The sequence below is a fragment of the Pantherophis guttatus genome, chromosome 1 (genome assembly GCF_059756535.1).
Source record: "Pantherophis guttatus breed Tessera chromosome 1, ASM5975653v1, whole genome shotgun sequence".
Taxonomy (NCBI): Eukaryota; Metazoa; Chordata; class Lepidosauria; order Squamata; family Colubridae; genus Pantherophis; species Pantherophis guttatus.
The window spans coordinates 178,657,615-178,670,832 of NC_142063.1; positions in this window are offsets into that span (position 1 = coordinate 178,657,615).

The following is a 13,218-nucleotide window of genomic DNA, read 5'->3' on the forward strand; positions in this document are numbered from 1 at the left end:
TCAGGGAAAACTTGTACTTGAAAATTGAATGTGTTTTTGCGCTTTCGTAGACCGTGGGGAACATGAATATGTGTTTCTTCTGCAAATCTGAGCTCTGTGTCAAAAGTTAAGTTTTCTGGTTGAATTGAGCCCTACTGCAAATTCTGAGATACACTTTGGTCTAACTCCTCAGGGAAAGCTCGTACTTGAAAATTGAATGTATTTTTGCCCTTTTTTAGACCGTGGGGGACATGAATATGTGTTTCTTCTGCAAATCTGAGCTCTGTGTCAAAAGTTACGTTTTCTGGCTGAATTGAATCCAGTTCTGAAATACAGTCTACACTTTGGTCTAACTCCTAAGGGAAAGCTCGTAATTGAAAATTGAATGTGTTTTTGCGTTTTTCAGGCTGTGGTTAACATTAATATGTGTTGCTTCTGTAAACCTGAGCTCTGTGTCTAAAGTTTTTTCTGGCTGAATTGAATCCAGTCCTGAAATACAGTCTACACTTTGGTCTAAGTCCTCAGGGAAAGCTCGTACTTGAAAATTGAATGTGTTTTTGCGCTTTTCAGACTGTGATTAACATTAATATGTGTTTCTTCTGCGAATATGAGCTCTGTCAAAAGTTAAGGTTTCTGACTGAATTGAGCCCTACTGCCAATTTTGAGATACACTTTGGTCTAACTCCTCAGGGAAAACTTGCACTTGAAAATTGAATGTGTTTTTGCGCTTTCTTAGACCGTGGGGAACATGAATATGTGTTTCTTCTGCAAATCTGAGCTCTGTGTCAAAAGTTACGTTTTCTGGCTGAATTGAGCCCTACTGCCAATTCTGAGATACACTTTGGTCTAACTCCTCAGGGAAAGCTCGTACTTGAAAATTGAATGTGTTTTTCCCCTTTTTTAGACCGTGGGGAACATGAATATGTGTTTCTTCGGCAAATCTGAGCTCTGTGTCAAAAGTTAAGTTTTCTGGTTGAATTGAGCCCTACTGCCAATTCTGAGATACACTTTGGTCTAACTCCTCAGGGAACTCTCATACTTGAAAATTGAATGTGTTTTGTGGTTTTCCGACCGTGGGGAACATGAATATGTGTTTGTTCTGCAAATCTGAGCTCTGTGTCAAAACTTACGTTTTCTGGCAAAATTGAGCCCTACTGCCAAATGAGAGATACACTTTGGTCTAACTCCTCAGGGAAAGCTCGTACTTGAAAATTGAATGTGTTTTTGCGCTTTTCAGACTGTGGTTAACATTAATATGTGTTTCTTCTGCAAATCTGAGCTCTGTGTCAAATGTTCAGTTTTCTGGTTGAATTGAGCCCTACGGCCAATTCTGATATACACTTTGGTCTAACTCCTCAGGGAAAGCTCGTACTGGAAAATTGAATGTGCTTTTGCTCTTTTTTAGACCATGGGGAACGTGAATATGTGTTTCTTCTGCAAATCTGAGCTCTCTGCGTCAAAAGTTAAGTTTTCTGGTTGAATTGAGCCCTACTGCCAATTCTGAGATCCACTTTGGTCTAACTCCTCAGGGAAAACTCTTACTTGAAAATTGAATGTGTTTTTGCCCTTTCTTAGACCATGGGGAACGTGAATATGTGTTTCTTCTGCAAATCTGAGCTCTGTGTCAAAAGTTAAGTTTTCTGGTTGAATTGAGCCCTACTGCCAATTGTGAGATGCACTTTGGCCTAATTCCTCAGGGAAAGCTCATACTTGAAAATTGAATGTATTTTTGCTCTTTTTTAGACCGTGGGGGACATGAATATGTGTTTCTTCTGCAAATCTGAGCTCTGTGTCAAAAGTTACGTTTTCTGGCTGAATTGAATCCAGTTCTGAAATACAGTCTACACTTTGGTCTAACTCCTAAGGGAAAGCTCGTAATTGAAAATTGAATGTGTTTTTGCGTTTTTCAGGCTGTGGTTAACATTAATATGTGTTGCTTCTGTAAACCTGAGCTCTGTGTCTAAAGTTTTTTCTGGCTGAATTGAATCCAGTCCTGAAATACAGTCTACACTTTGGTCTAACTCCTCAGGGAAAGCTCGTACTTGAAAATTGAATGTGTTTTTGCGCTTTTCAGACTGTGGTTAACATTAATATGTGTTTCTTCTGCGAATATGAGCTCTGTGTCAAACGTTAAGTTTTCTGGTTGAATTAAGCCCTACTGCCAATTCTGAGATCCACTTTGGTCTAACTCCTCAGGGAAAGCTCGTACTTGAAAATTGAATGTGTTTTTGCCCTTTTTTAGACCATGGGGAACGTTAATATGTGTTTCTTCTGCAAATCTGAGCTCTGTGTCAAAAGTTAAGTTTTCTGGTGGAATTGAGCCCTACTGCCAAATCTGAGATACACTTTGGTCTAACTCCTCAGGGAAAATTCTTACTTGAAAATTGAATGTATTTTTGCCCTTTTTTAGACCGTGGGGAACATGAATATGTGTTTCTTCTGCAAATCTGAGCTCTCTGCATCAAAAGTTAAGTTTTCTGGTTGAATTGAGCCCTACTGCCAATTCTGAGATACACTTTGGCCTAATTCCTCAGGGAAAGCTCATACTTGAAAATTGAATGTATTTTTGCCCTTTTTTAGACCGTGGGGAACATGAATATGTGTGTCTTCTGCAAATCTGAGCTCTGTCAAAAGTTAAGGTTTCTGACTGAATTGAGCCCTACTGCCAATTTTGAGATATACTTTGGTCTAACTCCTCAGGGAAAACTTGTACTTGAAAATTGAATGTGTTTTTGCGCTTTCGTAGACCGTGGGGAACATGAATATGTGTTTCTTCTGCACATCTGAGCTCTGTGTCAAAAGTTACGTTTTCTGGCTGAATTGAATCCAGTTCTGAAATACAGTCTACACTTTGGTCTAACTCCTCAGGGAACGCTCGTACTTGAAAATTGAATGTGTTTTTCCTCTTTTTTAGACCGTGGGGAACATGAATATGTGTTTCTTCTGCAAATCTGAGCTCTCTGTGTCAAAAATTAAGTTTTCTGGTTGAATTGACCCCTACTGCCAATTCTAAATACACTTTGGTCTAACTCCTCAGGGAAAGCTCGTACTTGAAAATTGAATGTATTTTTGCCCTTTTTTAGACCGTGGGGAACATGAATATGTGTTTCTTCTGCAAATCTGAGCTCTGTCAAAAGTTAAGGTTTCTGACTGAATTGAGCCCTACTGCCAATTTTGAGATATACTTTGGTCTAACTCCTCAGGGAAAACTTGTACTTGAAAATTGAATGTGTTTTTGCGCTTTCGTAGACCGTGGGGAACATGAATATGTGTTTCTTCTGCAAATCTGAGCTCTGTGTCAAAAGTTAAGTTTTCTGGTTGAATTGAGCCCTACTGCAAATTCTGAGATACACTTTGGTCTAACTCCTCAGGGAAAGCTCGTACTTGAAAATTGAATGTATTTTTGCCCTTTTTTAGACCGTGGGGGACATGAATATGTGTTTCTTCTGCAAATCTGAGCTCTGTGTCAAAAGTTACGTTTTCTGGCTGAATTGAATCCAGTTCTGAAATACAGTCTACACTTTGGTCTAACTCCTAAGGGAAAGCTCGTAATTGAAAATTGAATGTGTTTTTGCGTTTTTCAGGCTGTGGTTAACATTAATATGTGTTGCTTCTGTAAACCTGAGCTCTGTGTCTAAAGTTTTTTCTGGCTGAATTGAATCCAGTCCTGAAATACAGTCTACACTTTGGTCTAAGTCCTCAGGGAAAGCTCGTACTTGAAAATTGAATGTGTTTTTGCGCTTTTCAGACTGTGATTAACATTAATATGTGTTTCTTCTGCGAATATGAGCTCTGTCAAAAGTTAAGGTTTCTGACTGAATTGAGCCCTACTGCCAATTTTGAGATACACTTTGGTCTAACTCCTCAGGGAAAACTTGCACTTGAAAATTGAATGTGTTTTTGCGCTTTCTTAGACCGTGGGGAACATGAATATGTGTTTCTTCTGCAAATCTGAGCTCTGTGTCAAAAGTTACGTTTTCTGGCTGAATTGAGCCCTACTGCCAATTCTGAGATACACTTTGGTCTAACTCCTCAGGGAAAGCTCGTACTTGAAAATTGAATGTGTTTTTCCCCTTTTTTAGACCGTGGGGAACATGAATATGTGTTTCTTCGGCAAATCTGAGCTCTGTGTCAAAAGTTAAGTTTTCTGGTTGAATTGAGCCCTACTGCCAATTCTGAGATACACTTTGGTCTAACTCCTCAGGGAACTCTCATACTTGAAAATTGAATGTGTTTTGTGGTTTTCCGACCGTGGGGAACATGAATATGTGTTTGTTCTGCAAATCTGAGCTCTGTGTCAAAACTTACGTTTTCTGGCAAAATTGAGCCCTACTGCCAAATGAGAGATACACTTTGGTCTAACTCCTCAGGGAAAGCTCGTACTTGAAAATTGAATGTGTTTTTGCGCTTTTCAGACTGTGGTTAACATTAATATGTGTTTCTTCTGCAAATCTGAGCTCTGTGTCAAATGTTCAGTTTTCTGGTTGAATTGAGCCCTACGGCCAATTCTGATATACACTTTGGTCTAACTCCTCAGGGAAAGCTCGTACTGGAAAATTGAATGTGCTTTTGCTCTTTTTTAGACCATGGGGAACGTGAATATGTGTTTCTTCTGCAAATCTGAGCTCTCTGCGTCAACTTTTGACGCAGAGAGCTCAGATTTGCAGAAGAAAGTTTTCTGGTTGAATTGAGCCCCCTAGTTTTCTGGTTGAATTGAGCCCTACTGCCAATTCTGAGATCCACTTTGGTCTAACTCCTCAGGGAAAACTCTTACTTGAAAATTGAATGTGTTTTTGCCCTTTCTTAGACCATGGGGAACGTGAATATGTGTTTCTTCTGCAAATCTGAGCTCTGTGTCAAAAGTTAAGTTTTCTGGTTGAATTGAGCCCTACTGCCAATTGTGAGATGCACTTTGGCCTAATTCCTCAGGGAAAGCTCATACTTGAAAATTGAATGTATTTTTGCCCTTTTTTAGACCGTGGGGGACATGAATATGTGTTTCTTCTGCAAATCTGAGCTCTGTGTCAAAAGTTACGTTTTCTGGCTGAATTGAATCCAGTTCTGAAATACAGTCTACACTTTGGTCTAACTCCTAAGGGAAAGCTCGTAATTGAAAATTGAATGTGTTTTTGCGTTTTTCAGGCTGTGGTTAACATTAATATGTGTTGCTTCTGTAAACCTGAGCTCTGTGTCTAAAGTTTTTTCTGGCTGAATTGAATCCAGTCCTGAAATACAGTCTACACTTTGGTCTAACTCCTCAGGGAAAGCTCGTACTTGAAAATTGAATGTGTTTTTGCGCTTTTCAGACTGTGGTTAACATTAATATGTGTTTCTTCTGCGAATATGAGCTCTGTGTCAAACGTTAAGTTTTCTGGTTGAATTAAGCCCTACTGCCAATTCTGAGATCCACTTTGGTCTAACTCCTCAGGGAAAGCTCGTACTTGAAAATTGAATGTGTTTTTGCCCTTTTTTAGACCATGGGGAACGTTAATATGTGTTTCTTCTGCAAATCTGAGCTCTGTGTCAAAAGTTAAGTTTTCTGGTGGAATTGAGCCCTACTGCCAAATCTGAGATACACTTTGGTCTAACTCCTCAGGGAAAATTCTTACTTGAAAATTGAATGTATTTTTGCCCTTTTTTAGACCGTGGGGAACATGAATATGTGTTTCTTCTGCAAATCTGAGCTCTCTGCATCAAAAGTTAAGTTTTCTGGTTGAATTGAGCCCTACTGCCAATTCTGAGATACACTTTGGCCTAATTCCTCAGGGAAAGCTCATACTTGAAAATTGAATGTATTTTTGTCCTTTTTTAGACCGTGGGGAACATGAATATGTGTGTCTTCTGCAAATCTGAGCTCTGTCAAAAGTTAAGGTTTCTGACTGAATTGAGCCCTACTGCCAATTTTGAGATATACTTTGGTCTAACTCCTCAGGGAAAACTTGTACTTGAAAATTGAATGTGTTTTTGCGCTTTCGTAGACCGTGGGGAACATGAATATGTGTTTCTTCTGCAAATCTGAGCTCTGTGTCAAAAGTTAAGTTTTCTGGTTGAATTGAGCCCTACTGCCAATTCTGAGATACACTTTGGTCTAACTCCTCAGGGAAAGCTCGTACTTGAAAATTGAATGTATTTTTGCCCTTTTTTAGACCATGGGGAACATGAATATGTGTTTCTTCTGCAAATCTGAGCTCTGTTTCAAAAGTTAAGTTTTCTGGTTGAATTGAGCCCTACTGCCAATTCTGAGATACACTTTGGTCTAACTCCTCAGGGAACTCTCATACTTGAAAATTGAATGTGTTTTGTGGTTTTCCGACCGTGGGGAACATGAATATTTGTTTGTTCTGCAAATCTGAGCTCTGTGTCAAAACTTACGTTTTCTGGCAAAATTGAGCCCTACTGCCAAATGAGAGATACACTTTGGTCTAACTCCTCAGGGAAAGCTCGTACTTGAAAATTGAATGTGTTTTTGCGCTTTTCAGACTGTGGTTAACATTAATATGTGTTTCTTCTGCAAATCTGAGCTCTGTGTCAAATGTTAAGTTTTCTGGTTGAATTGAGCCCTACGGCCAATTCTGATATACACTTTGGTCTAACTCCTCAGGGAAAGCTCGTACTGGAAAATTGAATGTGCTTTTGCTCTTTTTTAGACCATGGGGAACGTGAATATGTGTTTCTTCTGCAAATCTGAGCTCTCTGCATCAAAAGTTAAGTTTTCTGGTTGAATTGAGCCCTACTGCCAATTCTGAGATCCACTTTGGTCTAACTCCTCAGGGAAAACTCTTACTTGAAAATTGAATGTGTTTTTGCCCTTTCTTAGACCATAGGGAACGTGAATATGTGTTTCTTCTGCAAATCTGAGCTCTGTGTCAAAAGTTAAGTTTTCTGGTTGAATTGAGCCCTACTGCCAATTGTGAGATGCACTTTGGCCTAATTCCTCAGGGAAAGCTCATACTTGAAAATTGAATGTATTTTTGCCCTTTTTTAGACCGTGGGGGACATGAATATGTGTTTCTTCTGCAAATCTGAGCTCTGTGTCAAAAGTTACGTTTTCTGGCTGAATTGAATCCAGTTCTGAAATACAGTCTACACTTTGGTCTAACTCCTAAGGGAAAGCTCGTAATTGAAAATTGAATGTGTTTTTGCGTTTTTCAGGCTGTGGTTAACATTAATATGTGTTGCTTCTGTAAACCTGAGCTCTGTGTCTAAAGTTTTTTCTGGCTGAATTGAATCCAGTCCTGAAATACAGTCTACACTTTGGTCTAACTCCTCAGGGAAAGCTCGTACTTGAAAATTGAATGTGTTTTTGCGCTTTTCAGACTGTGGTTAACATTAATATGTGTTTCTTCTGCGAATATGAGCTCTGTGTCAAACGTTAAGTTTTCTGGTTGAATTAAGCCCTACTGCCAATTCTGAGATCCACTTTGGTCTAACTCCTCAGGGAAAGCTCGTACTTGAAAATTGAATGTGTTTTTGCCCTTTTTTAGACCATGGGGAACGTTAATATGTGTTTCTTCTGCAAATCTGAGCTCTGTGTCAAAAGTTAAGTTTTCTGGTGGAATTGAGCCCTACTGCCAAATCTGAGATACACTTTGGTCTAACTCCTCAGGGAAAATTCTTACTTGAAAATTGAATGTATTTTTGCCCTTTTTTAGACCGTGGGGAACATGAATATGTGTTTCTTCTGCAAATCTGAGCTCTCTGCATCAAAAGTTAAGTTTTCTGGTTGAATTGAGCCCTACTGCCAATTCTGAGATACACTTTGGCCTAATTCCTCAGGGAAAGCTCATACTTGAAAATTGAATGTATTTTTGTCCTTTTTTAGACCGTGGGGAACATGAATATGTGTGTCTTCTGCAAATCTGAGCTCTGTCAAAAGTTAAGGTTTCTGACTGAATTGAGCCCTACTGCCAATTTTGAGATATACTTTGGTCTAACTCCTCAGGGAAAACTTGTACTTGAAAATTGAATGTGTTTTTGCGCTTTCGTAGACCGTGGGGAACATGAATATGTGTTTCTTCTGCAAATCTGAGCTCTGTGTCAAAAGTTAAGTTTTCTGGTTGAATTGAGCCCTACTGCCAATTCTGAGATACACTTTGGTCTAACTCCTCAGGGAAAGCTCGTACTTGAAAATTGAATGTATTTTTGCCCTTTTTTAGACCATGGGGAACATGAATATGTGTTTCTTCTGCAAATCTGAGCTCTGTTTCAAAAGTTAAGTTTTCTGGTTGAATTGAGCCCTACTGCCAATTCTGAGATACACTTTGGTCTAACTCCTCAGGGAACTCTCATACTTGAAAATTGAATGTGTTTTGTGGTTTTCCGACCGTGGGGAACATGAATATTTGTTTGTTCTGCAAATCTGAGCTCTGTGTCAAAACTTACGTTTTCTGGCAAAATTGAGCCCTACTGCCAAATGAGAGATACACTTTGGTCTAACTCCTCAGGGAAAGCTCGTACTTGAAAATTGAATGTGTTTTTGCGCTTTTCAGACTGTGGTTAACATTAATATGTGTTTCTTCTGCAAATCTGAGCTCTGTGTCAAATGTTAAGTTTTCTGGTTGAATTGAGCCCTACGGCCAATTCTGATATACACTTTGGTCTAACTCCTCAGGGAAAGCTCGTACTGGAAAATTGAATGTGCTTTTGCTCTTTTTTAGACCATGGGGAACGTGAATATGTGTTTCTTCTGCAAATCTGAGCTCTCTGCATCAAAAGTTAAGTTTTCTGGTTGAATTGAGCCCTACTGCCAATTCTGAGATCCACTTTGGTCTAACTCCTCAGGGAAAACTCTTACTTGAAAATTGAATGTGTTTTTGCCCTTTCTTAGACCATAGGGAACGTGAATATGTGTTTCTTCTGCAAATCTGAGCTCTGTGTCAAAAGTTAAGTTTTCTGGTTGAATTGAGCCCTACTGCCAATTGTGAGATGCACTTTGGCCTAATTCCTCAGGGAAAGCTCATACTTGAAAATTGAATGTATTTTTGCCCTTTTTTAGACCGTGGGGGACATGAATATGTGTTTCTTCTGCAAATCTGAGCTCTGTGTCAAAAGTTACGTTTTCTGGCTGAATTGAATCCAGTTCTGAAATACAGTCTACACTTTGGTCTAACTCCTAAGGGAAAGCTCGTAATTGAAAATTGAATGTGTTTTTGCGTTTTTCAGGCTGTGGTTAACATTAATATGTGTTGCTTCTGTAAACCTGAGCTCTGTGTCTAAAGTTTTTTCTGGCTGAATTGAATCCAGTCCTGAAATACAGTCTACACTTTGGTCTAAGTCCTCAGGGAAAGCTCGTACTTGAAAATTGAATGTGTTTTTGCGCTTTTCAGACTGTGATTAACATTAATATGTGTTTTTTCTACGAATATGAGCTCTGTCAAAAGTTAAGGTTTCTGACTGAATTGAGCCCTACTGCCAATTTTGAGATACACTTTGGTCTAACTCCTCAGGGAAAACTTGCACTTGAAAATTGAATGTGTTTTTGCGCTTTCTTAGACCGTGGGGAACATGAATATGTGTTTCTTCTGCAAATCTGAGCTCTGTGTCAAAAGTTACGTTTTCTGGCTGAATTGAGCCCTACTGCCAATTCTGAGATACACTTTGGTCTAACTCCTCAGGGAAAGCTCGTACTTGAAAATTGAATGTGTTTTTGCGCTTTTCAGATTGTGGTTAACATGAATATGTGTTTCTTCTGCAAATCTGAGCTCTGTGTCAAATGTTAAGTTTTCTGGTTGAATTGAGCCCTACGGCCAATTCTGAGATACACTTTGGTCTAACTCCTCAGGGAAAGCTCGTACTGGAAAATTGAATGTGCTTTTGCTCTTTTTTAGACCATGGGGAACGTGAATATGTGTTTCTTCTGAAAAACTGAGCTCTGTGTCAAAAGTTAAGTTTTCTGGTTGAATTGAGCCCTACTGCCAATTGTGAGATGCACTTTGGCCTAATTCCTCAGGGAAAGCTCATACTTGAAAATTGAATGTATTTTTGCCCTTTTTTAGACCGTGGGGAACATGAATATGTGTTTCTTCTGCAAATCTGAGCTCTGTGTCAAAAGTTACGTTTTCTGGCTGAATTGAATCCAGTTCTGAAATACAGTCTACACTTTGGTCTAACTCCTCAGGGAAAGCTCGTACTTGAAAATTGAATGTGTTTTTGCGTTTTTCAGGCTGTGGTTAACATTAATATGTGTTGCTTCTGTAAACCTGAGCTCTGTGTCTAAATTTTTTCTGGCTGAATTGAATCCAGTCCTGAAATACAGTCTACACTTTGGTCTAACTCCTCAGGGAAAGCTCGTACTTGAAAATTGAATGTGTTTTTGCGCTTTTCAGACTGTGGTTAACATTAATATGTGTTTCTTCTGCGAATATGAGCTCTGTGTCAAACGTTAAGTTTTCTGGTTGAATTAAGCCCTACTGCCAATTCTGAGATCCACTTTGGTCTAACTCCTCAGGGAAAGCTCGTACTTGAAAATTGAATGTGTTTTTGCCCTTTTTTAGACCATGGGGAACGTTAATATGTGTTTCTTCTGCAAATCTGAGCTCTGTGTCAAAAGTTAAGTTTTCTGGTGGAATTGAGCCCTACTGCCAAATCTGAGATACACTTTGGTCTAACTCCTCAGGGAAAATTCTTACTTGAAAATTGAATGTATTTTTGCCCTTTTTTAGACCGTGGGGAACATGAATATGTGTTTCTTCTGCAAATCTGAGCTCTCTGCATCAAAAGTTAAGTTTTCTGGTTGAATTGAGCCCTACTGCCAATTCTGAGATACACTTTGGCCTAATTCCTCAGGGAAAGCTCATACTTGAATATTGAATGTATTTTTGCCCTTTTTTAGACCGTGGGGAACATGAATATGTGTGTCTTCTGCAAATCTGAGCTCTGTCAAAAGTTAAGGTTTCTGACTGAATTGAGCCCTACTGCCAATTTTGAGATATACTTTGGTCTAACTCCTCAGGGAAAACTTGTACTTGAAAATTGAATGTGTTTTTGCGCTTTCGTAGACCGTGGGGAACATGAATATGTGTTTCTTCTGCAAATCTGAGCTCTGTGTCAAAAGTTAAGTTTTCTGGTTGAATTGAGCCCTACTGCCAATTCTGAGATACACTTTGGTCTAACTCCTCAGGGAAAGCTCGTACTTGAAAATTGAATGTATTTTTGCCCTTTTTTAGACCATGGGGAACATGAATATGTGTTTGTTCTGCAAATCTGAGCTCTGTGTCAAAACTTACGTTTTCTGGCAAAATTGAGCCCTACTGCCAAATGAGAGATACACTTTGGTCTAACTCCTCAGGGAAAGCTCGTACTTGAAAATTGAATGTGTTTTTGCGCTTTTCAGACTGTGGTTAACATTAATATGTGTTTCTTCTGCAAATCTGAGCTCTGTGTCAAATGTTAAGTTTTCTGGTTGAATTGAGCCCTACGGCCAATTCTGATATACACTTTGGTCTAACTCCTCAGGGAAAGCTCGTACTGGAAAATTGAATGTGCTTTTGCTCTTTTTTAGACCATGGGGAACGTGAATATGTGTTTCTTCTGCAAATCTGAGCTCTCTGCATCAAAAGTTAAGTTTTCTGGTTGAATTGAGCCCTACTGCCAATTCTGAGATCCACTTTGGTCTAACTCCTCAGGGAAAACTCTTACTTGAAAATTGAATGTGTTTTTGCCCTTTCTTAGACCATGGGGAACGTGAATATGTGTTTCTTCTGCAAATCTGAGCTCTGTGTCAAAAGTTAAGTTTTCTGGTTGAATTGAGCCCTACTGCCAATTGTGAGATGCACTTTGGCCTAATTCCTCAGGGAAAGCTCATACTTGAAAATTGAATGTATTTTTGCCCTTTTTTAGACCGTGGGGGACATGAATATGTGTTTCTTCTGCAAATCTGAGCTCTGTGTCAAAAGTTACGTTTTCTGGCTGAATTGAATCCAGTTCTGAAATACAGTCTACACTTTGGTCTAACTCCTAAGGGAAAGCTCGTAATTGAAAATTGAATGTGTTTTTGCGTTTTTCAGGCTGTGGTTAACATTAATATGTGTTGCTTCTGTAAACCTGAGCTCTGTGTCTAAAGTTTTTTCTGGCTGAATTGAATCCAGTCCTGAAATACAGTCTACACTTTGGTCTAAGTCCTCAGGGAAAGCTCGTACTTGAAAATTGAATGTGTTTTTGCGCTTTTCAGACTGTGATTAACATTAATATGTGTTTCTTCTGCGAATATGAGCTCTGTCAAAAGTAAAGGTTTCTGACTGAATTGAGCCCTACTGCCAATTTTGAGATACACTTTGGTCTAACTCCTCAGGGAAAACTTGCACTTGAAAATTGAATGTGTTTTTGCGCTTTCTTAGACCGTGGGGAACATGAATATGTGTTTCTTCTGCAAATCTGAGCTCTGTGTCAAAAGTTACGTTTTCTGGCTGAATTGAGCCCTACTGCCAATTCTGAGATACACTTTGGTCTAACTCCTCAGGGAAAGCTCGTACTTGAAAATTGAATGTGTTTTTGCGCTTTTCAGATTGTGGTTAACATTAATATGTGTTTCTTCTGCAAATCTGAGCTCTGTGTCAAATGTTAAGTTTTCTGGTTGAATTGAGCCCTACGGCCAATTCTGAGATACACTTTGGTCTAACTCCTCAGGGAAAGCTCGTACTGGAAAATTGAATGTGCTTTTGCTCTTTTTTAGACCATGGGGAACGTGAATATGTGTTTCTTCTGAAAAACTGAGCTCTGTGTCAAAAGTTAAGTTTTCTGGTTGAATTGAGCCCTACTGCCAATTGTGAGATGCACTTTGGCCTAATTCCTCAGGGAAAGCTCATACTTGAAAATTGAATGTATTTTTGCCCTTTTTTAGACCGTGGGGAACATGAATATGTGTTTCTTCTGCAAATCTGAGCTCTGTGTCAAAAGTTACGTTTTCTGGCTGAATTGAATCCAGTTCTGAAATACAGTCTACACTTTGGTCTAACTCCTCAGGGAAAGCTCGTACTTGAAAATTGAATGTGTTTTTGCGTTTCTCAGGCTGTGGTTAACATTAATATGTGTTGCTTCTGTAAACCTGAGCTCTGTGTCTAAATTTTTTCTGGCTGAATTGAATCCAGTCCTGAAATACAGTCTACACTTTGGTCTAACTCCTCAGGGAAAGCTCGTACTTGAAAATTGAATGTGTTTTTGCGCTTTTCAGACTGTGGTTAACATTAATATGTGTTTCTTCTGCGAATATGAGCTCTGTGTCAAACGTTAAGTTTTCTGGTT